A 20,882-nucleotide genomic window follows, 5' to 3' on the forward strand; every position below is an offset into this window, starting at 1 on the left:
TAATGCTGTTCTGGTCAACAGATTAGGTCATTTATTCACTTTTCCCTCTATACATGTCCCCATGCTGGGTGGTGGCACATGCCTTTAATCCTAGCACTCTGGAGGCAAAGGCAGGTGAATCTCTGAATTCTAGGCCAGCCTGGTCTATAGAGTGAGTTTCAGGACAACCAAGGCTACACAGAGAAGCCCTATCTTAAAAAAAATCATAAGAACATCCAGTCATACATGAACATAAATGATAAATAGGGAGCTCTCCCTAAAAGGTGACTAGAGAACACAGTATTTCTTCACTGCACCTTCACTCAAAGTAAGCTCAGTTTTTTATAGATTTTATTTAAATTAGAAACAAACTTATTTTACCTATCAATCCCAGTTCCCTCTCCCTCCCATTCTCTCCCATCCCATCCCCCATCCACTCCCCAGGGAGAGTGAGGCCTTCCATGAGGGATCATCAAAATCTGTTAAGTCATTTGGGGAGGGTCTAGACCCTCCCCTGTGTATCTAGGCTAAGAAAGTATCCCTCCATGGGAAATGTGCTCCCAAAGTCCATTTATGCACTAGGGATACATCCTGGTTTCACTGCCAGAGGCCTCATAGACTGCTCAGTTCTCTTAGCTGACATTCACGTTCAGGGGGCCTAGTTTGGTCCTATGTTTGTTCTCCAGCTGTCAGACTGAGGTCTACCGAGTTCCCACTTGCTCAGGTCAGCTGTTTCTGTGGGTTTTCCAGACATGGTCTTGACCCCTTTGTTCATCACTCCTCCTCCTCTGAAACTGGATTCCAGGAGTTTGGCTGTGGATTTCTGCTTCTGCTTCCATCAGCGACTGGATGAAGGCTCTAGGATGGCATTTAAGGTAATCATCATTCTCATTATAGGGGAAAGGCATTTAAGGGTCCTAGCTGGTGTCATCCTCGTGGATCTCTGTGCAAATTCCCTAGTGCCACATTTCTCTTTAAACCTATAGTGGCTCCCTCTATTGATGTGTCTCTTTTCTTGCTCTCCTCTATTCCTCTCCCTACCCAATCTTCCTGATCCCTCATGTTCTCCTCCCCTCTCCTCTTCTTCCCTCCTCTTTCTCCTCCCTCCTTCCCCCCTCATGCTCCCCATTTATTCAGGGGTTCTTGTCCCTTTCTGCTTCACAGGGGACTGTGTATGTCTCTCTTACGGTTCTCCTTGTTTCCTAGCTTCTCTGGAGGTGTGGACTGTAGAGTGGTAATTCTTTTCTCTGTGTCTAATATCCATATATGAGTGAGTACATACCATGTTCATCTTTCTGTGACTGGGTTGCTTCACTCAGGATGGTTTCTTCTAGTTCCATCCATTTTCCTGAAAATTCCAAGATTCCATTGTTATTTTTTAACACTGATTAGTATTCCATTGTGTAAATGTACCACATTTTCTATATTCATTCTTCAGTTGAGGGGCATCTAGGTTGCTTCCAGGTTCTGGCTATTACAAATAATGGTGCTATGAACATAGTAGAACAGATGTCCTTGTTGTATGACTATGCATCCTTTGGGTATATGCCTAACAGTGAAATTGCTGGATCTTGAGGTAGATTGGTTCCCATTTTCTGGAGAAACCACCATACTAATTTCCAAAGTGGCTGTACAAGTTTACACTCCCACCAGCAATGGAGAAGCATCCCTCTTTCTCCACATCCTCTCCAGCATAGACTGCCATTGGTGTTTTTGATTTTAGCCATTCTGACAGGAGCAAGATGGTATCTTAGAGTCGTTTTGGTTTGCATTTCCCTGATGACTCAGGATGTTGAACACTTTCTTAAGTATCTTTCAGCCATTTTAGATTCCTATATTGAGAATTCTCTATTTAGTTCTGTACCCCACTTTTTTAATTGCATTATTTGGTGATTTGGTGACTAGCTTCTTGAGTTCTTCGAACATTTTGGAAATCAGCCCTCTGTCTGATATGAAGATCTTTTCCAATTCTGTGGGCTGCCATTTAGTCTTGACTGTGTCCTTTGTCTTACAGAGGCTTTTCGGTTTCAGGAGGTCCCATTTATTAATTGTCGATCTCAGTGTCTATGCTACTGGCATTATGTTTGGGAAGTGATCTCCTGTGCCAATTCATTCATGGGTACTGCCCACTTTTTCTTCTAAGAGGTACAGTGTGGCTGGATTTATGTTGAGGTCTTTAATCCATTTGGACTTAAGTTTTGTGCATGCCCATAGGTATGGATCTATCTGCAGTCTTCTGCATGTCTGCATCCAGTTATGCCAGCACCATTTGTTGAAGATGCTTTCTTTTTTCCATAGTATAGTTTTAGCTTCTTTGTCAAAGAGCAGGTGTTCATAGGTGTGTGGGTTAATATCAGGGTCTTCAATTCGATTCCATTGATCTACCTGTCTGTTTTTGTGCCAATACTAAGTTGTTTTCATTACTATAGTATAGCTCTATAGTAGAGCTTGAAGTCAGGGATGGTGATGCCTCCTAAAGTTCCTTTATTGTACAGGGTTGTTTTGGCTATCCTGGGTTTTTTATTTTTCCATATAAAGTTGAGAATTGTTCTTTCAAGGTCTGTGAAGAATTGTGCTGGGATTTTGATAGGGATTGCATTGAATCTGTAGATTGTTTTTGGTAAGATTGCCATTTTTACTATGTTGATCCTACCTATCCAGGAGCATGGGATATCTTTCCATTTTCTGGTATCTTTAATTTCTTTCTTTAATGACTCAAGACTCTTTAAGACTCATATAGGTCTTTCACCTGTTTGGTTAGAGTTACCCCAAAATATTTTATGTTGTTTGTGGCTATTGTAAAGGTGATGTTTCCCTGATTTCTCAGTCCCTTTATTGTCTATATATAGTATGGCTACTGATTTCTTTTGAGTTAATCTTTGTATCTTGCCACTTTGCTGAAGGTGTTTATCAGCTATAGTGGTTCCCTGCTAGAATTCTTTAGGTTGCTTATGTAAACTATCATATCATCTGCAAATAGTGACAGTTTTACTTCTTCCTTTCCAATTTGTATTCCCTTGATCTCCATTTGTTGTCTTATTGCTCTAGCAAGAACTTCAAGCACAATATTGAAGAGATATGGATAGAGTTGACAACCTCAGTTCTTCTATTTTTCATACCTGGATATGTTGGTAAGAAACCTGAGGAGGACTCAGGGCAGAGGCCAGAGACAGGTCAACTGATGACCAAGTGACCAGGAGCCTGCAGAGAGACTTGGTTCACTTCTGCCCACACTCAGGGCAGAGGTCAGAGGTGAGCTCTGGTTCCCCATCTTAGATGTGAATCCCTCCCGCTAACCCTCTCTCAGATCCCCTGACCTGGGGACTGCAGCCAGGTTGACTTGCCTCCAGACTGACTATGACCAAGTGATCAGGAGCCTGCAGAGAGAGCAGGTCCACTCCTGCCCACACTCAGGACAGAGGACAGAGGACAGACAGCAGATAGCAGAGGCCAGAGAGCATTGGATTTGCTTGCACCCACCAAAATGGAACCTGGTCACCTACCCACCAAGAGAGGAAGAGGCTCTTTCTACACCCACTGGAAGAAGTGATGGGTAAGAGGCAATATAAGAACACACTCAGCAACCAAAAAACTAATATGACACCACCAGAGTCTAGAGATTCTACACCAACAAGACCTGAACACCCCAGTGCAGATGAAGCAGAAGGGAATGACCTTAAAACACCTTCATGAAAATGATAGAAGCCCTCAAAGAGGATATGAGAAAATCCCTTGAAGAAATGGAAGAAAAAAACAAACCAAAAATTCCAACAAATGCAAGAAAGGAGGAAAACACAAAGCAAAAATTACAAGAAACAATTCAAACAGTGCAAGGGTTGAGAGCTGGAGACAATAAAAAACAGTCTGAAGGAATGTTGGAAATAGAAAAACTGGGAAATGGTCAGGTACTACAGATGCAAGCAAGACCAACAGAATACAAGAGATGGAAGAGAGAATCTCAGGTGTTGAAGACACACTAGGAGAAATAGATTCATCGACCAAAGAAGATCTTAATTCCAACAAATCCCTAACACAAAACATCCAGGAAATATGGGACACTGTGAAAAGACCAAACCTAAGAATAATAAGTATAGAAGAAGGTGAAGAAACCCAACTCAAAGGGGCAGAAAACATATTCAACAAAATCATAGAAGAAAACTTTCCCAACCTAAAGAAAGATATGCCAATGAAGGTACAGAACACCAAATAGAGTGGACCACAAAAAAAGTCCCCTCGCTACATAGTAAGACCCCAAGCATACAGAATAAAGAAAGAATACTTGGAGCAGCTAAGGAAAAAGGTCAAATAACATATAAAGGCAAACCTATCAGAATTACACCTGACTTCTCCATGGAAACTCTGAAATCCAGAAGGTCCTGGATAGATATTCTATCAACACTAAGAGACCATGGATGCCAGCCCAAACTACTATACCCAGCAAAGCTTTAAATCAATATAGATGGGGAAAACAAGATATTCCATGACAAAACCAGATTTAAACAATCCACTAACTCAGCCCTACAGAAAGTTCTAGAAGGAAAACTCCAATCCAAGGAAGTTAGCTACAACCAGACAAACATAGGTAATAGATAATCCCACTTTACCAACAGCCAAAAGAGAAAAGGGGTGGAAATCCACACACAATTCCACCACCATCAACCATTCCAAAACAAACAAGAATGAGCAATCAAAGGTCATTAATATCCCTCAATATTAATGGTCTTAATTCACCCATAAAAAGGCACAGGCTAACAGAATGGATTTGAAGACAGAATCCATCCTTCTGCTGCACACAAGAAACACACCTCAGCTTCAAAGACAGATGTTACCTCAGAGTTAAGGGTTAGGAAAAGATTTTCCAATCAAATGGACCCAAGAAACAAGCAAGGATAGCAATCCTAATATCTAACAAACTAGACTTTAAACTGAAATCAATCAAAAGAGATGAAGGTCATTTTATATTCATCACAAGAGAAGTCCACTAAGATAGATGAAGTCTCGATTCTGAACATATATTCCCCAAATACAAAGGCATCCACATTCTTAAAAGAGACATTACTAAAACTCAAACCCCACATAAAACCTCACACACTTATAGTGAGAGATGTCAACACCCCACTCTCACCACTAGACAGGACTACCAGACAGAAACTTAACAAAGAAGCAAAGGAACTAATAGAAGTTACGACCCAATTGGGTTTAACTGACATCTATAGAACATTCCATCCAAACACAAAACAATATACTTTCTTCTCAGTGCCACATGGAACCTTCCCAAAAATCAGCCACATACTTGGCAACATATCAAACCTCAACAGGTACAAAAAAATGGAATAACTCCATGTATCTTATCATACCACCATGCTTTAAAGTTAGTATTCAACAACAACACAAATTGCAGAAACCCTACAAACTCATAGAAATTGAATAATGCGCAATTGCACCACTCCTGGGTCACAGAAGAAATAAAAAAAGAAATTAAAGACTTCCTAGAATTCAATGAGAATGAAGACACAACATACCCAAATTTATGGGACACTTTGAAAGCAGTGCTAAGAGGAAAGTTCATAGCACTAAGTGCCCACATGAAGAAACTGGAGAATAGTCACATTAGAGAATTAACAGCACAACTGAAAGCTCTAGAACAAAAAGAAGTAAACTCACCCAGGAGGAGTAGACGCCAGGAAATAATCAAATTGAGGGCTGAACTCAATAAAGTAGAAACTAGGAAAATGATACAAAGAATCAATGTAACAAAGAGTTGGTTCTTTGAGAAAATCAACAAGATAGACAAACCTTTATCCAAACTCACAAAACGGCAGAATGTGAACATGCAAATTAATAAAATCAGAAATGAAAAAGGGGACATAACAATGGACTGAGGAAATTCAGAGAACCATCAGGTCATACTTTGAAAACCTGTACTCCACAAAATTCGAAAATTTAAAGGAAATGGACAACTTTCTGGAAAGATATCACCTGCCAAAATTAAATTAAGAACAGATAAGCAATTTAAATAGACCTATAGCCCCTAGGGAAATAGAAACAGCATCAAAAGTCTCCCAACCAAAAAAAAAGCCCAGGGCCAGATGGCCTCAGTGCAGAATTCTACCAGAAATTCAAAGATCAACTTATACCAATTCTCCTCAAAGTATTCCATGCAATAGAAGCAGAAGGGTCTTTGCCAAACTCTTTTTTTCGAGGCTCCAATAACCTTGATACCCAAGCCACACAAAGAGACAACTAAGAAAGAGAACTTCAGACCAATATCCCTCATGAACATTGATGCAAAAATACTCAATAAAATACTGGCAAATCAGATCCAAGAACACATCAGAAAACTCATCCACCATAATCAAGTAGGTCTCATCCCAGGGATGCAGGGATGGTTCAACATACAAAAATCCATCAATATAATCCACCATATAAACAAGTTGAGAAATAAAAATAATATGATCATCTCACTAGATGCTGAAAAAGCCTTTGACAAAATCCAACACCCCTTCATGATAAAGGTAATGGAGAGATCAGGGATAACAGGAACATACCTAAACATAATAAAAGCTATATACAGCAAACCAACAGCCAACATCAAAGTAAATGGAGAGAAACTCAAAGCAATTCCTCTAAAATCAAGAATAAGACAAGGATGCCCACTCTCTCCATACCTCTTCAATATTGTACTGGAAGTTCTAGCCAGAGCAATAAGACAACAAAAGGAGATCAAGGGAATACAAATTGGAAAGGAAGAGGTCAAACTTTCACTATTTGCAGATGATATCATAGTTTGCATAAGTGACCAGAAAAATTCTACCAGGGAACTCCTACAGCTGATAAATACCTTCAGCAAAGTGTCATGATACAATATCAACTCAAGAAAATCAGTAGCCCTACTATATACAGACGATAAAAGGGCTGAGCAAGAAATCAGAAAAACATCACCCTTTACAATTGCCACAAACAACATAAAATACCTTGGGGTAACCCTAACCAAACAAATGAAAGACCTATATGACAAGAACTTTGAGTCATTAAAGAAAGAAATTAAAGAAGACACCAGAAAATGAGAGATCTCCCATGCTCTTGGATAGGTAGGATCAACATAATAAAAATGGCAATCTTACCAAAAGCAATCTACAGATTCAATGATATCACCATTGAAATTCCAGCATAATTCTTCACAAACCTTGAAAGAACAATTCTCAACTTTATATGGAAAAATAAAAGACCCAGAATAGCCAAAACCACCCTGTTCAACAAGGCAACATCCAGAGGCATCACCATCCCTGACTTCAAGCTCTATTATAGAGCTATAGTCCTGAAAACAGCTTGGTATTGGCACAAAAATAGACAGGTAGACCAATGGAATTGAATTGAAGACCCTGATATTAACCCACACACATATGAACACTTGGTTTTTTGGTTTTTGTTTGTTTGTTTGGTTGGTTGGTTGGTTGGTTTTGGTTTTTACGAGACAGGGTTTCTCTGTATTGTTTTGGAGGCTGTCGGTCCAGCCTGGCCTCGAACTCACAGAAATCCGCCTGCCTCTGCCTCCGGAGTGCTGGGATTAAAGGCATGCGCCACCAACGCCCGGAGAACACTTGGTTTTTGACAAAGAAACAAAAATTATACAATGGAAAAAAAGAAGGCATCTTCAACAAATGGTGCTGGCATAACTGGATGCTTGCATGTAGAAGACAGCAAATAGATCCATGTCTATCGCCATGCACAAAACTTAAATCCAAATGGATTAAAGACCTCAACGTAAATCCAGTCACACTGAACCTGTTAGAAGACAAAGTAGGATGTACCCTTGAACGAATTGGTACAGGAGACCGCTTCCTGAGCATAACGCCAGTAGCACAAACACTGAGATCGACAATTAATAAATGGGACCTGCTGAAGCTGAGAAGCTTCTGCAAGGCAAAGGATATGGTCAATAAGACAAAAAAGCAGCCCACAGAGTGGGAAAAGATATCCACTAATCCCACATCTGACAGAGGGCTGATATCCAAAATCTACAAAGAGCTCAAGAAGCAAGTCTCCAAACCACCAAATGATCAAATTAAAAAGTAGGCTACAGAACTAAATAGAGAATTTTCAATAGAGGAGACTAAAATGGCTGAGAGACACAAAAAGTGCTCAACATCCCTAGCAATCAGGGAAATGCAAATCAAAACAACTCTAAGATACCATCTTACTCCTGTCAGAATGACTAAAATAAAAACACCAATGACAGTTTATGCTGGAGAGGTGGAGAAAGGGGAACACACCTCCATTGCTGGTGGAAGTGCCAACTCGTTACAGCCACTATGGAAATCAGTACGGAGATTCCTCCAGAAAATCAGAATCAGTCTACCACAAGACCCAGCAATTCCACTGTTAGGCATATACCCAAAAGATGCACATTCATACGACAAGGATGTCTGTTCCTCTATGTTTATAGCAGCACTATTTGTAATAGCCAGAACCTGGAAGCAACCTAGATGCCCCTCAATGGAAGAGTGGATAGAGAAAATGTGGTACATTTACACAATGGAATACTATTCAGCAGAAAAAAAACAATGGAATCCTGAAATTTGCAGGCAAATGGATGGCACTAGAAGAAACCATCCTGAGTGAGGTAACCCAGTCACAAAAAGACAAACATGGAATGTACTCACTCATATATGTATTTTAGACATGAATCAGGGGAGTGCTAGTCTACATTTCCACTGCTGGAGAGGCCGGGAAACAGGAAGGACCCTAAGAGAGATATACATGGTACCCCAGAGAAGGTGGAATGAGGCAAGATCTCCTGAGCGGATTGGAAGCACAGGGTTGGGGAGGGCAAAGGGAGCCAGGAAAAAGAGAGGGAGACAAGAGGAAGAGAGAGGAGGACATGGGGGAAGAATAGAGGAGAGCAGGATGAGAGATACCATAATAGAGGGAGCCATTCTAGGTTTGAGGGGAGATCTGGCACTAATGAGAACTCCAGAGATGTACAATGATGACACCAACTGGCAAACTAAGCAATATTGAAGAGAATACTTTAAATGCCCCTCCCGAATAATGATTTTGACGACTATCTTACATACCATCCTAGAACCTCCATCCAGTGAAAGACGGAAGCAGAGACAGACACACACAGCTAAACACTGAACTGAACTCCTGTAACCCAATGACAGAGAGGGAGAGTGATGAGCAAAGGGGTCAAGACTGGGCTGGAGAATCCCAGAGAAACAGCTGACCTGAACAAGGGGGAGATCTTGGACCCCAGACTGATGGCTGAGAGGTCAGCATGGGACTGATCCAGACACCCTGAATGTGGGTGTCAGTGAGGAGACTCAGGCAATCTATGGGGTTTTTGGGTAATAGATCAGTATTTATCCCTGGCTCACAAATGGACTTTGGGGACCCATCCCACAATGAGGGATGCTTTCTCAATTTGGACACTTTGGGGAGGGGCTGGGCCCTCCCCGTAATGAAATGACAGACTCTAGATATATCCCATGGAGGGCCTTACCCTCACTGGGGAATGGAGTGGGGATTGGGTGGGGAGCTGGGGGGTGCAGGGGGAGGGAGTGGGTGTGAAGGGGAGGGAGAGGGAGCTATGACTGACATGGGAAGCAAGCTTGTTTCTAATTTAAATATATAATTAAAAAGTGTAAAAAAAAGAAAAACTATCATGTCTCAATAAATCCTCTAACTTACTAAAAAGAAAGGAAGAAAGGAACCTGAGGAGATCTAACTATGACTTAATGCTATTTATTCTATCATTTATAAATGAGAGTTCATGTATCCTGATGCATATGGGCATCAAAGAGGTTCTGAGGTTGTAGGTACACTGTTTAGAGAGAGGTACATGTGGACAGTACATGCAGGTGCTTATATAACCAAAATGTCTGGATTATATAGGGAAGAGCCTCTGAGGAAATGACAGTCTAGCCTTGGGCTGGAGAGTTCAGGGTTAATAAGCCATACCCTGTAACAGATAGATACTGAGGGATGATGGGAGAACCTGGTAGCCAAGTCCAGCTTTGATGTGTTAAATAGACACCTTAGTCTTTTGTGCTGGTTTTGAAACTTAACATCTCAGCCTTTTTTTGCTGATAATAAATGATCAGGGATGACAAGTCTATGACTACTGTTGATGCCCTGTTGACATTGGGGCATCTTAGTTGGGAACCCAAAAAGCTGGAATGTTGACCAAGTCCAGGAAGAGCAGCTGTTTCACTTACCCAGGCTCTTCAGGAACTTATGGAGCTGGGAGAGTGTGGTCATCGGCTGGAGCAGTATGCAGTCTAATTGACTGGAAGTCTGCTGGAACAGATACACACTAGGGTCAGAACATAAAGTTAAAATTGTTTTCTTTGAGGTGTACATTTGAAACTTCCAGGTCCAGTGTGCTGGTACCTGGGTTAGGGGAGTCCCAAGACCATGAAAAGGAAGAGTTCCCACTGCATCAGGTACAGGCAGGTGGGGAAACAGGCAATTGATTGACAGTACTTATCTGAAATCCATTTGAGACGGGAATCCAAGTCAATTCTCCAAAACTTACAAGAACCTTTTTTAAGTTCACAAAAAGTTCCAGATATGTTAGCATTAATCATTGTTTGTAATCTGTATTGACATTCACATCATAGAAAAGTCAGTTAACTGGTGCCTGTAAAACAGCTGGAGTAGACTCATGCCTTTGAATCCTAGCAAAAGCTATAGCTTTGGGTTAGAAAGAATTTTTTTTCCTCTGTCCAGAGAGCTAGACATAGATTGGACAGAGATGTTTTAGTCTGATGAGAAGTTCCTCTAAGCCTTCCTTAGAGGATAACCAAAGGGAACTTAAAATCTTTAGCTCATAGACTATAATAGTAGCTAGTGCTTATCAGAGATAGATTAATAGCTTATCAGAACTCTAGAGATAATGTTAAATTCTGAACTTTTGAGGGCTCAATAGAAATAGTATAACAAGGGAAAAATCTGAACCATTTTTTTCATATACCTTAAGCCACCTTTTTATACGTTCACAAATTATATCTACACACCTCAAAACATTCTCAGGTCCAAAAAAGGTTGTGTGGGCATGGGGAAGAAAGAGGAGATGAACACAGTCTAAGAGTCAAGAAGCAATAGTTGCCACGCAGTCCACACGACAAAACAAATTTGAAAAGCAAAAGTTGAAAGGCAGCATAAAAGGTATTAGGTTTCCTTATAATGTTTCCATATATTCCAGTTGTGACTGGTTCTATACACACACACACTTCATCCTCTCCCTGGTCTCCCTGTCATCATCATACCTCCTTACATATCCCCCTTTAGACTCCTCCATCCCAGAATTCCCTTCCTCTTTCATATGCCCACACCCTCCTCTTACAGCCTCTTCCCCTTTCAGGGTGCCCTTTCTTGTTTCCTGCCCTCTGCCCATGCTCACTCACACAGACACCTATATAAAAACCAGAAGCTAGGACCCACATATGAGGGTGATAATGCAGCATTTGTTTTTCTAGGCCTGAGTTGCCTAGCTTAATGTAATGTTCTCCAGCTCCATCTATTTCTCCAAATTTCATCTTTCTTTGTGGTAGAAGGCAATCCCATTGTGTTTATGTATCACGTTCTCACAATCTATTTGGTGCCACATTCTCATGACCCACCTGTCTGACACACAACTGGGGTGATTCCATTTCCTTGTCACTATAGATAGAGCAGTAATGAATGTGGATGTGCAAATATAGCTGTGGTAAAACATACAATACTTTGGACTTATGCCCAGGGGTGACATAAAGGCACCATACATATAGTAGTTCTATTTTTAAGGAAAAAAAGTAGAAACCTCTTCAATGGTTTTCATGGTGGCTATATCCATCCACATTCCCATCAACAGTGAGTGATGAACCAGCTTTCTCCAAATTCCTCACCAGGATTTATTTTATTTGTTTTGTTGATGGCAGCTCTTCTGACTGGGGAGAGACGAAATCTCAAAGCGGTTTTAATTTGTATTTCTGTGATGGCTAAGGATGCTAAACACTTTAAAAACTATTGACGGCGCATTTGTGTCTCTAAAACTGTTCAGTTCATTAGCCTATTTATGAATTGACAGTCAAAGTTGAGGGTGTTTAATCTGTATGGTTCTTTATGTATCCGTTATATTAAACCAATCTTCCAAGAATTACTGGCAGAGATTTTTTGTTGCTGCTACCCTGCAGGCCATTGGTTCATTCTGCCAATCATTACTAAAGCCAGGTGGAAGCTTTTAATGTCATGCAATTCCATTTGTCAGTTCTTGGGACTCTCCCATGTATAACTGGGGTTCAAGTCAGAAATATTGTCCCTGTGATTTCCTCTAATATCTTCAAATTTTCGGTTTTTTTTTATTAAGGTCTTTGAGCCAATTTGAGTTGATTTTTATGCAGTTGGATGTTAGTTTTGTCATGTTATCCATTGAATAGGCTATCTTTTCCCCCTAGAGTATGTTTTTATGTATCTTTGTCAAAAGTTAGATGTGCTTAATTAGCTAAACGGGTTTATTTTGGGGTCTTCGATCACGTTCTGTTGACTAACATGCCTACTTTTGATCTGGTACCATCTCTTGTGATGCTTTTCTGTCTTTGCTGCTATGACTCTGTAGCATAGTTTAAGGACAGGAAAGCAATACCTCTGACTGCCCAAACTTATTCTTACATTACAAGAGTATTACTTTTAACACTAATTACTTTTTCTATAAAATACAATGACAAAATATTACAGCTGTAAGCCCATATGCTTAAGCAAGATTGTGATTACATTATGAATATATTTTGTCATTGAGTTAATGCGTGTAACCAGAGTAACAAACAAAGCTATTTAAGCCATGTTGAACATAGAGACTATAAAGCATGGTCCATGAAGCTAGTCAGTCTGTTGTTTTTAAAGTCTCTCCCCCTCACACACACACACACACACACACACACACCTAACCCACATTGCACATTGTTACATTCTGTCAAATGGGTGTATCTTGTTTGGAGGAAACTGAGTTAATAAACCGATATTTGAACAGAACTTTCTCCCAGTGCTATGGTTAGTGGAAAGAGAATTTTGAAAATTTTGAGTTTTACTTAAAAATTTTTGGGATTTATTTTATTTTATGTGTATGGGTGTTTTATCTGAATGTATGTATATATACCACATGTACTCCTGGTGCCCATAGAGTTCAGAAATGGGCATCAGATCCCCTGAAACTGGAGTTACTGACCTTTGTGAGTTACCATATAGGTCTTGGGTAATGAACTTGAGTCCCCTGCAAAAACAAGTGCTCTTAGCTGCCAAGCCATTTCTCTAAGCCCTCTGAGTTCTTCTTACTCATTGAATAAACCAAATCACATCCAGGCACATCCTATCTTCTGTCTGTGGGCCACGTAAGGTCGAGGATATCCAACACAAAATTGTAAACTTACTTAAACATTATGAGGTTTTGTTTGGGGGGCATTTCTTTTGATTTTTATAATATTTTATTTAGTATTTATTTATGGAAGCATGCATGTAATGACACATGTGTAAAGTTCAAAGGACAACATGTGGGAGCAGATTCTCTTCCATCATGTGGGTCCTAGGTATCAAATCATGTCATCAGACTTTATCAGCTGTGCCATCTCATGGCTTCTTCCTTTTCTGCTTCCTCCTCCTCCTCCTCTTCCTTTTCTTCGTCTTCTTACTCTGTTTCACAGTTTTGGGTATAAACTTTGCTGGTGACAATATCACTATGTCAAAGGCTGGGCCCTGTTTGCCTCACCTATAATAGAAAATAACCTTTCTCCTATAGTCACAAGTTAAGGGTTGAATGAGTTGCAAAGCACAACATTTTAAAATTGCTCAGTCAGGGTAGGGAAAAAAATCTCATGGCCCTAGTCCAGCATCTTAGTAGACAGAAAGTTCCAGGCTGAAAGGGTCTGGGGTTTTAGTCAGGTGGAGTTAGATTAGAACCCTGACTTCTCAGTGCCAAGCTCAGGGATTTAACCAAGCTGCCATGGCACCGGCCATGAGTGAGTAGGAAGTTAAACCGGAACAGTTTTTCAAGCAGTCGCCATGTGGCAGGGGCCAGGTCATAGATGTTGTTCACAGCCACTGGTGGTCTGTCCTGATTTCCTTATTAATCCAACATTGATCCCAATGGGCACCATCTATGCTTCCCTAATGAACTTGAAAGGGCCATTGTAGAGGAAGTCCACACAGCCCTGAAGACAATTATGCTCTAAGATGTTATCTGTTTAAGTGTGTATGTAGGGAGCACATGCCAACTCATACATGTGGTAGTCAAAAGGTAACTCTGTGGAGTCTGTTTTTTACTATCTTCCACACAGGTCCAGGAATTGAACTCAGGTAGCCAGGCTTGCCAGACAAGTACCTTTACCTGCAGAGTCATCTCTCCAATCCGTACGATACTGTCTGAAGGCAGATTATCAAGTACACACAGACGTATTACTGAAGGCCATAGAACAGACAGATTACATAAACCCCCAATCCCATTCTTATCTCCCATAGTTTCCCAATGGCTTTCAGTCCAGTCCAAATTCTTTTTCTTGATACTCAAGATTCTGTAGTCACCAGTCACTGTCAACACTCTGAGGACATGCTGCCAATTTACTTGATTTTCTGCCCTCAGCCTGGTCATCCTCTACAAAGCATCTGGAGACACCAAGCTAAAACATCTGCCCCAGGCAAACAAAGCCTGGTGTCTTGTAAGGCATTGCTTACATAGTTGGCCCTCTGCCACATCTATGGTCATTTCTTCTTTTCCCACTTCTCTTGTTATGGATCCCTGTGATTTCCCCCACCATAGCATCTCCTTCCTCAAAGCCTTTGTACACCCCTGTGTCCTATTCCCAGTATCTGCATGTCTGCATGCTCTCTCTGTGTCTCTGTCTATCTTGCTGTCTCTGTCTTTGTCTCTCTCTCTCTCTCTCTCTCTCTCTCTCTCTCTGTGTGTGTGTGTGTGTGTGTGTGTGTGTGTGTGTGTTTACGTGGGAGTCAGTTCACTTCTTCTATGTGGGACCCAGGGATTGAGTTCAGGTTATCAAACTCTGCAGGGACAACCCACTGAGACATCATGTTCTTCTCCAGTGAAGGAAATGGCTCACTCCTTAGTCATCACCTTCACAGACTCTCCACTGGCTGATCACCACTCTATAATCAGCCCTCTTTTTCAATTAATTTTCCAAATACTGTGCTTATTGCCTGCCTCCTCCCACTATGAATAGGTTGGTTTATTTTTCTTTCACTGATGCATATGCAGTGCCCAGAACAGAATGTAGCACACAGTTTGTGCCTTATTAGCATTTCTTGACTGAATTACGGCCATGGGACCTCATGGATAGTAAGGGATGGAATTTGTTGAAGTAATTTACCTAGTTATCTGTCCAAAGAAAAGACAAGATGTAGGTGGGCAATCTCATTTCAGAGGGATGTTTTCAAAATTGAAGGAGTCTAGGAGGGAGCAAGTGCACAAAAGTTTATTTAAGGAAATAAACGTTTTTTTATTTATTTAAGGAAGAGAATCAGCAAGAAAAAGCAATAGAATAATTCACTAAAGCAGACAAGAGTTTAAGGGCAGGCCTCAGCTGTTAGGGCTCAACCCCAAAGTCAGCATCCAGGAGGAAGATGAAGAAAGACTCAGGTAATTAGCATGCACAGAATCAATAGAGGCATTAAAATAATTACAGATATGCAGACCGAAAGAGAGGTGAGATTAAGCATTTACCCCGTGCTTCAGATAAGTGTGTTGGCAGAACGCAGTGGCTGGGAAGACATCAGGGAATTTGCTGTGTCACTGGGGCCATACGGGAAGCAATGACTGCATCTCTTCTGGTAAAGTCACTGGCCCCTCCTCTTTGGCATGACAGTAACTGCCAGGTTTACAGCTATGTCGGCTCATGGCTGAATGTCTTACTGTAAATGTTCTGACTAGATATGGATTTTCTAGAAATGTACTATCAGGGCCTATGGATGTCAAGGACAGGTCATTTTCATACTGAAGTGACAAAGTCCAGGGATCACTGCTGGGTAGGGAGGGACTATGGGAAAAAGGACCATTACACACTCTCCATCGATCAAATAAGAGAAAGGTATGCTGTCTCCAGCCAGCTGTGTACACACCTGTGGTCTACTGGGTCACTGCAGAAAAGGCTTTTCGTGGCTTGGTACATGGGCCCCTCTACAGGGAGAAGTAGAGTCTAGCTCTCAGACAATGAATGTCTCATTTCGCTGTGAGGAGTTGTGTCCTGCTTTCTCGTCACAGCCCTGCCTCCTCCCTGCCTCCTCCCTGGCATCTCCCACACGTCTCCTCTTAGACCTCAAACAGTGTCTTAACTCACTTCTATTTCTCTCTGTTTGTTTCCAAGGACCATCACATGGAACACCTTTGAGTTGAAGGGTGTTCATTTGAAAAGAAAAAGGATTTTATTTCTTCAGTGTTCATTCAGTTCATTGTTTACCCTTATAACCAAGCCTACCATCAAATGGGGATTTCATTAAAATATCCATCAAGTGCACCATAGTAACAAGAATTAATAATAGGATGATGGGGCTGGAGAGATGGCTCAGAGGATAAAGTGCCTGCTCTATAAGCATAAGGACCTGAGTTCAGATCCCCAGGAACCATGTAAAAGTCAGGCATAGCCACCTGCATCCGTAGTCCATAGATGGGAGACAGAGACAGGTGGAAGACTGAGCTCACTGACTAGCAGTCTGGCCAATCAGTGGGCTCCATGTTCACTCAAAAAAAAAAGTAGAACTCTGGTGTGGTGTCACATGCCTTTAATCCCAGTACTCAGGAGGCAGAAGCATGTGATCTCTGTAAATTCATGGCCAGCCTGGTCTACATAGTGAGACTCTGTCTTTAAATACATACATTCATAATATAACATAAACGTAGTCCAGAGTGATAGAGGGAAACACACGATATCACCCTCTTACCTATACACATACATACACACACACACAAATTCCTTCAAGAACCAAAGCCACAAATCCAGCTCTAAATCTTCTAGCTAAAAAAAAAAAACTATGAGACTCATGAATCCTGGGCTTTGTCTGATTCAAAATGAGTAAATGAGTATGGGGGCTGGAGCAGTGCCTCAGTAGTTAAGAGCACTTGCTGTTCTTCGGGAATTAACCTGAGTTCTGTTCCCAGCGGCTCGCAATCACCCCTAACTCCAACTCCAGGAGAATCCAATGCCTCCACTCTAGTTCTGGAGGGGACCTGCACTCCTGTATGCACACACAGACACTGATGCACACAATTTAAAAATATAAAAATAAATTTAAAAGTGAATGCGTAAATCTGTCTGAGAAACACATTCCTTCCTGGTGCCACCCTGAAAAGTGTTTTTCAGGGAGAGGGAATGGACACTTTGAGAAAGCCATAGGTTTCACAGACCTATGCCTCGGTGCCCTCTAAGGAAACCACAAAATCTCACCACTGGGCCAGTTACTGACAGTACACACTCAAGCTTGCAGCCACAGAGGACCTTTGTTTAGCTAGGACTGTCTGATTTTTATGGCTATTGGTTCAGAGTAAATGAATGCCCTTGGCAGGTGTCTCAACTCTTCGCCCTCTGCTATTCTCAGCCCACACACTTCATATGTTATACTACATGACTAGCCCATGAAGATGTGCCACCATTGAAGACCCTCCATCCATCTAGTCATTCAACAGATATTTGGGGAGTGGGTGTATGTAATGGGAGAGGCCCACTACGGGGAGAGGAGAAGAAAAGAGAGGGAGAGATGGAGGGAGAGACGCACAGAGAGAATATGACTACCAATCTCTTATTTAGAGAAAAGAACTTCAGGAGTTTTCCCACGATGGTGGCTTCCTGCAGACTCTATAGCAGTAACCCCAGGCAAACACCAGGAACAGCACCATTTCCAGGAAAGCCATGGGATTTAACTGGTAGATCTGAGACCCCAAGAGCCTGAGCTGTATAAGCCAATCAAGAGCTGAAACTGAGGAAGTAGCCAAGAAGACACCAGGTCCCCTGTCTGTCTCAGCCCACTCTACCAAATGTGCAGAGGCACGGGTCTGTGCAGCAGAGGGTGGAGAACATTCTCTCTACTGGCTGCAAGCACCTGTGGCCGGAAGGCAGGCACCCAAGGAGCCAGAGGAACAATGCTTTATCTCAGCTGCCTGCGGAACACAGGTCTGAGCGGTTACTTCCTCATGAGTCCTCCAAGACAAACTATCAGCAAACCAACTGGGAGTAATTAAAATCAGTAACCAGCTTCCTGGGATTACAATAATCAGCTATGAGAAAAATGCACTCGGTGCCAAGGAGCCTTGAACATCATAAGGGCTTGGGGAACAATGCTCTCCTTTTTGGTCTATGTGTAGTTAGAAAATGCTCACTACATGTGGCCCAAGACTCTGAAAAAGTTCTGATGAGGAAAGAGTCCCCACTCCCTGCTACTCCCTAGATGGGCAAACAGGGAAGTCAATTCTGCTTCTATGAACTGTGCTCACCTGTAGTGTGGGGTCTTATAAGGAGTCTATGAGATTATAAAGGTAGGAACCCCAGTTAGGGTCCCCCAGTCTGTGTCAGTTCCTCTGTCTGATAGAGACTAACCAAGGCAAGGACCAAAGCCTCCTGACTCCTCTCTGCCACAACAGCCCCAAGGTCAGCTCACAGACTCTTATCTCAGATATCAGGCAACAACAGGGTAGGTAAGGGGCCCCCAGGGTCACCTTGGCTAAATTGGGAGCTGTCTGGAGTCGCCTCTCACACACACGCTTGTGTGAGGTACTTGGCTCTCCATCATGAACAAGCATCTCATTACTAAAGTTGATTTCCATCAGTGTTGGTCCTTTTCCTGGTTCCAGATATTAGTTCAGATACAACTCACCTCAGCTCCTCTGGGGCACTGACCCCATGGTGGTTCATCTTCCACAACTTGATGGCATTTGGAATCCACAGGGAAACCTCTCTCCAGGCAAGTCTGTGAGGCAGTTTCTAGATTGGATTAGGGACAGTAGGTAGGCATCGCCACTCCCCAGGCTAGCACCTAAGCCTGGGCAATGAGGGGGAAGTGAGCACCAACTCTCCATGATTTCTGACTGGGTGTGTGATACGGCCAGCTCCCTCATGTTCCTGCTACTCAAATGAACACGCCCTCCCTCAAACTCTCCTTTTCAGGTATTTTGTCCCTGCCACGAGAAAAGTGACAATACGCCACAGATCCAGGGAACCCTAACACCCTGCACTTCAGCTGCATAGACTTAGGACTTCAGAGAACGGGGGATTGCATGGGGAGGTCAGGGCACCCTTGCCACACTTGAGCCTCTGTGTAGTTAATCAGTTTGAAACAAACTGAAGTCACTTGAGAAGAAATTGCCTCGATTGAGTAAATCCCCCTATCAGGTCGGCTTGTAGGCAAGTTTGCGGGGGCATTTTCTTCATTAATACTTGATGTAGGAGGGTCCAGCCCACTGTGTGTCGTGCCATCCCTAGGCAGGTGGTCCTGGACTGTATAAGAAAACTGGCCATGGGCAGCAAGCCGGTAAGCAGCATTTCTCTGTAGCATCTGTTTCAGTTCCTGTTTGAGTTCCTGCCCCTGGTACTTCACTCAATGACTGACTATAATTGGAACACATGAATCAAATAAGTCATTTCTTTCCCAAGTTGCTTTTGGTCATGGAGTACATCACAGCAATAAGAAAACAAATTAAAACAGCCAGAGAGGCTCGGCACCACTGATAATGACATCATCAAGAGGGTCTTCTGATGGGGAATGTTCTTCTGTGTATATGTTTGTCTTATTGATTGATGAATAAAGCACTGTTGGCCAATAGGAAAGCAAGATAGGTGGGACTAGGAGAGGTGGAGGATTCTGGGAAACGTAGGCACTGTCAGTCACCATGTAGGATGTGAGAGGAATAACTGGCCCAAACCCTTTCTCCTGTAAGAGAAGACCATGTGGAAACATTTAAATTATTAGAAATGGGTTAATAATTAAGTTAGAGTCAGCCAATAAGAAACCACAGCCAACAGCCAACAGTTTTATAATTAATGTAGTGTCTCCTGTGTTATTTGGGGCTGATGCAGCACTGGGTACAGGCTGGCGGGAAGAGTTATCGAGAAGGCTTCATACCCAGCTGATAGCACAATCTGGAGATGGCAGAACCCTTAAGAGATGGGACATAGCAGAAGGAAGTTAGGTCACTGGAGGTGTGATGAGGTAAGCACTTTCCTCTGCCACACATTCCCCCCAGAAGATGCTCAGCTTCACATATGTCCATGAGGCAGAGCCAAGCAACCATGGACTGAAGCCATGAGCCAAAAAGAATCTTTCTCTTTGACTTTATTTCAAATCACAGCTACACTTTTTTGTTTTGCTTTATTTTGTTTTGCTTTTCGAGATAGGGTTTCTTGTATTGTTTTGGAGCCTGTCCTGGAACTTGCTCGATAGACCAGGCTGGTCTCGAATTCACAGAGATCTGCCTGCCTTTGCCTCCCGAATGCTGGGATCAAAGGAGTGTGCCACCAACACCCGGCTTACAGCTACGCATTTTGGGAACACAGACTAGTTCCCTCCTCTCTCAGTACCCATCCCAGGACTGAAGTGCTTACCTGAATCTCTTCTCTCCCTCCCTTCTTCTGAGCTGATCATCTTCAGTTCCCCCCATCCTTTCTCAAGTACTTCCCTTCTGAACCCCTCACTCTCCCGTCCTTCTTCCTACCCACCCTGATCTCAGAGTACTTCTCACCCTTACTCACATCCATCTAGGGACGGTGAGGATCTGAGCTGTAACGAGGAGCCTGAGTCCCTGACAGTTCCCAGGTGAGGCTGTTGTGTCTGCATCCTCCCCTCTGAGTGAGGAGGCTTCCAGTTGGTCAGCTGGAGCTTGTTAGCAGGCCTCCTGTAGCAGACTCTGCAGTTTAACAAGATCTGCAGATGTT

The 20,882-nt window shown here is 42.4% G+C and overlaps 1 long non-coding RNA gene across 1 annotated transcript; it reads right to left on the reverse strand.

The window, feature by feature from the left end:
• Positions 1–1,277: 1,277 nt before the first annotated feature.
• LOC121137651 lies at positions 1,278–19,889 on the reverse strand. The gene is made up of 3 exons (XR_005874943.1): positions 18,829–19,889; positions 10,200–10,278; positions 1,278–1,327 (listed from the first exon to the last, which is right to left on the reverse strand). It is a non-coding gene; the product is annotated as an uncharacterized LOC121137651 (long non-coding RNA).
• Between the last annotated feature and the right edge of the window lie 993 nt (positions 19,890–20,882).

This window comes from Mesocricetus auratus, unplaced genomic scaffold (genome assembly GCF_017639785.1).
Source record: "Mesocricetus auratus isolate SY011 unplaced genomic scaffold, BCM_Maur_2.0 Super-Scaffold_100691, whole genome shotgun sequence".
Lineage (NCBI taxonomy): Eukaryota > Metazoa > Chordata > Mammalia > Rodentia > Cricetidae > Mesocricetus > Mesocricetus auratus.